This window comes from Anas platyrhynchos, chromosome Z (assembly GCF_047663525.1).
Source record: "Anas platyrhynchos isolate ZD024472 breed Pekin duck chromosome Z, IASCAAS_PekinDuck_T2T, whole genome shotgun sequence".
Taxonomy (NCBI): domain Eukaryota; kingdom Metazoa; phylum Chordata; class Aves; order Anseriformes; family Anatidae; genus Anas; species Anas platyrhynchos.
The window spans coordinates 60,757,224-60,761,480 of record NC_092621.1 but is presented as its reverse complement, the minus strand read 5'-3'; the positions used below and the strand labels follow the sequence as shown (position 1 = coordinate 60,761,480).

At 45.7% G+C, this 4,257-nt stretch overlaps 1 long non-coding RNA gene across 2 annotated transcripts; it reads left to right on the top strand.

Moving 5' to 3' along the window:
- Positions 1 to 525: 525 nt before the first annotated feature.
- LOC140000781 (uncharacterized) lies at positions 526 to 3,540 on the top strand. 2 transcript variants are annotated; one of them, XR_011805980.1, is made up of 6 exons: positions 526 to 664; positions 1,206 to 1,329; positions 1,548 to 1,614; positions 2,052 to 2,301; positions 2,616 to 2,736; positions 3,429 to 3,540. It is a non-coding gene; the product is annotated as an uncharacterized lncRNA (long non-coding RNA). The 2 variants fall into 2 exon arrangements; XR_011805979.1 differs by having other exon boundaries at positions 2,052 to 2,311.
- The last annotated feature ends 717 nt before the right edge of the window (positions 3,541 to 4,257 follow it).

The window sequence follows — 4,257 nt, the reverse complement described above, 5'->3', positions numbered from 1 at the left end:
TGAGCCCTTTGCATCGTATTTTCTCTCCCTTTCTCTTTGAGGAGGGGGAGGGAGAGAGTGGCCGTGATGGAGCTCGGCTGCCCACCCACCGAAAAGCACTGCAGCTGCAAAGGACTGGAAAAGTTTTCAGAAGCAACAAGGTGTTTAACAAGGAAATGTAGAGTTTCCTTTTTCAGGCTTCCTAAATAATTGGGCTTATTTCATATTCCCAACTCGGAGGAGGAGAATTGTTGATTTCACCTTCTTTTTTCTTCCTTGGAAATCAAAGGTGAACAGCTCTAAAAGTAAGGGGAACGTATCAGAAGCAAGCTTTTTTTGGCTTGTAATCCTTTCTTAAGGAAAAGATTGATCACACACCTTCCACAGATGTAGGGGGGCAGAGAATAATTTTGGAACTACTCCAATTAAAGTCAGCTTGGGGAGAGTGGTACTTCTCTACTTGTTTCTGAGACATTCGCATTAGCAACAGAGAGTGTTGTGTTGCCGCTGCCAGGGGCCTACAGTGATGACTTCAGCAACAGAATTGAATGATGTCACTGTGACACCTTGGGAACAGCTGCCTCTGAGCAAGTTGAGCGAGGAGGGACAGAGAAGTGTGCTGGATGAAACCACGTGAGGACTTGTGGATCCCACGTGGAGGTGCATCGAGAGGGCCCACCCTTCTGTAAGTGTTTGGATGCTTCATTTTAGATTTCTGTAGTTTGTGTCAAGTCCTTTCACAAGCATGAAGTTTGGTACTTTGGCTCAGTGATGTAGCTGCACAGAGTGACAGGTGCAACATGTGGCTGAGGGCCTCTGCACGTTCTCTCTTTCCCACACACGATCAAGAAAGAAGGGTAGACAAATAAGAGTGTGCTGTGGTCCTGCCATAGACCTCAAGTACTACAGCATAAACAAGAGACTTGAAAGTAGCCCATCACATTAAACTTCAGGACAGCAATGCGCTTCATCAGCTGGGCTGGCCTGTTGAGTGGAGTGTCTCAGGACGGAGTGTATGAAGATGCACTCCATCTGCTTTCAGATTAGCACTTGCAGTGAGCAAGCTGCCTGGCCTTAACATTTTTCATTTCATTTTTCACCCGACTTTTGCTGGTTCTTCTTGGTCTAGAAAAAAAAAAAAAAAAAAAAAAAAAAAAAAAAAAAGTGAACTCAGATCAAAATAGAAGGATTTCCTTTTCATTAATTCCATGTTCTTAACTTGACAGATTTGGTTATTGACGTAGAAGGGACATATCTGGCCTGACTGCAACACCCATGCTCGCAGTGTGGACAGTTCTCATAAAGGTGATTCAGGGTAGTTTCTGGAAACGAAGACATCAGATGGCAAAGGTAATCTCCAAAATTTTTTTTTTTTTTTTTTTTTTTTTTTTGTGCTAATGCAGGAAAGGCAAGTAAGAGTAAAAGTAAGAGTCCTGATAGTGTAAGAAGCAGCAGCTGTGAAGGAAACTTCCTTCTGGCTGATATGGCTCCACATCTAGTTGTGGAGGTCATAGTGCAGGTGGAAGCATGTTCTCGTCCAAATACTTAGCTCTCTGTTTTCACAACAGGTCTAGCAGCAGAATGTCTTTGAAACAACTGTGCCTATGACCAAGTTCATGCATCGTGGTAGACAAGGTAAAAGCTCTGGACAAGCAAAGGGGAGGGATGGATGGGCATGCAATACGATCACTTCAATCTTATCTCTCTAAGAAACCTTACTGAGAAAACAAAACAGAACAGAACAAAACAGAACAGAACAAATGAAACAAACAGCTAGCTTGCTGGAGACATTGTCTGGGAAACAGTGGAAACACTTGCAGACAAAAACATATCAAAGGACTAACACTTTGAGCTTGATTCTAAACCAACATCCTCAACTCAAACTCTTGTTTATGTTCATTACAGACTGGTAGAATAACATGTCACATTTGATGACTTTGCAGCATAGATGTCAGGAATGCAGCTTGGGATCACCTGCTTCTACTTAGAGTTCAGTCTGAAGGGATGAGCAAGTAATTGTTCCTGGGCTGATGGAAATCTGTTCTAAAGTCTGTTTTCTAACACTCTTCTAGATGCTTCTCTGTCCATCGCTCTGACCTGCCAACTCTGGTGCAAGTGTGCAGTTGTGGCAAGAGGGATTTCCTAGTCCTGATTTGACCTGGTGGACACCAACTTTCCTAGTCAATTGACGATGTTGCTGAGGAGGCAGCAGTATCAAAGCCCTTGTTGATGAAGATAGAACAAGTTTGGGGAGGCTTTGGCATTTCTGCACAATGCTGCTTCCTGATTGTGACCCAAGACGCAGATTCTGAACTAGGCAAAGTAAGCTAGAGTAAGCTAGACTGCATGTCCTGGTCATTTTCTTTTCTTTCTTTATTTTTCATTCGTCGCTTGTAAGAAAATCTAAATCTTTCAACCATTTGTTTGAAAACACAGTTTTATGGAAATGATTGTGGGTGTGCTCCTTAACCTTGTTTGGAACCTGTTTAACCTCGCTTCAGTTAGAGGAGACCTGTGCTCAAATTTATGCTTACCATGATCAAGTGGCATCCTTTTTCCTTTTGGTATTCTTGACTTTGGCGCTTGCAAGTGGGGTTGAAAAGAGTTCTCAGGATGATTCTTCTTTTCCTTTGCAGTATCCCAAACTCCAGATTACATCTGATCTTCATCTCTGATCTGAAAAGCTTCGCAGGCCAAAAGAGAATTGAGATGAGGAGTGAAATACAGAATGCTGGTGAATCTTTCCAGTTCCCACCCGTAAGTTTTGTGAGAGAAGCAGGTGCGTTGCTGTAGTGGTAGGAAGTCAATAAGATAACGATCATGCCCTTGAAGGCGAGTAAGGGTATAAAGATGAAGAATGCAAGGCCCTGGTTAAAGACAGTCTTTAGGCTGCTTCTGGATCAGCAGTTTGTTTGGTTCTTGCACAGCCTCATCTCCACTTGCTTAGAAGCTGTGAAGATGGGAAGTAACACTTGGTGTTTTTCATCCACTCTCAACCTCATCTCCATTTCCTCCGAAGCTGTGAATATTGGAAGTACACTTGGTTCTTCCAATGATGTGAAGAGCCAAGTGTCTTGGGTCTTCCATCAACTCAGAGATATCAAGAGAATAAGGTATTTGCTTGATAGGACAGTACTTAATTTAGGTATTTATGAAGTGAAGAAGAACACTGAAACCAGCCAAAGCCGTATCAGACATGGTAAGGCCATGCTTCTGTTAGGAAGTAATTCAGAGTGCTTCCATGGTGTACTTTGGACAGATTAACTCTGGTCCTCTGGACTAAGCACCCCCAAGGGACAATTCTCTGAAAAATCTCTCGGAATGATCTGTCCTTATCTCTTCCACTGTAGTCTCCATTAGGAAAGGATAAGTATTCATTGCCCATGTGGAAAGGAGCTCCTCATGTAGTTGTTTCTAACCAAAATCTCCTTCTTGTGTTCTGTTGACAGAAACCACTTGGCGAGCCAAGCCAAATCACCGAAAATGGAAGTAGTGGAACTACTGCCAAACCGTGCTGCTGCTTCTAAACCAAACTGCCGTGTAGGTGGGGACAGAGCAAGGGGACACAACCCAGCCAGGGCGAAATTGAAAGTCACCTGTCTGAGCCGCGGAAGGAAGTCAGCGTTTCCCAGTTTGAGACTGTTCCCTGACTGGTCCCACAGCAGCTGGAACGCTTCCGATTGCTGCTGATGGATTCCCATGGATCAGCCAGTGACACAAGCTGCCAGAGCGACTGAAGCGATCTGGAGTTACGCTTCTCCCCCTTCTGCGTTCAGATCCGTGAAAGGAAGGAGAAGAGGGGAGAAGAAGAGGGGAGAAGAGAAGAGAGGGGGAAAGAAAAGGACAAGAAGGGAGGGAAGGGGAGGGAAGGGGAGGGAAGGGGAGGGAATGGGAGGGAAGGGGAGGGAATGGGAGGGAAGGGGAGGGAAGGGGAGGGAAGGGCAGGGCAGGGCAGGGGCATGTAGGGCATTGTAGGGGAGAGTAGGCTAGTGTAGGATAGTGTTGGGATAGTGTAGGATAGTGAGGGGAGTGTAGGGGAGTGTAGGGGAGGGGAGTGTAGGGGAGGATAGTGTAGGGAGGGGAGTGCAGGGGAGGGGAGTGCAGGGGAGATGAGCATAGAGGAGGGGAGTGCAGGGGAGTGTAGTCTAGGGGGGTTTGGGGGAGTGTAGTGTAGGGGAGTGTAGGGGAGGGGAGTTTAGGGGAGTGTAGGGGAGGGGAGGGAAGTTTAGGGGAGGGGAGTTTAGCGGAAGGGAGTTTAGGGGAGGGGAGTTTAGGGGA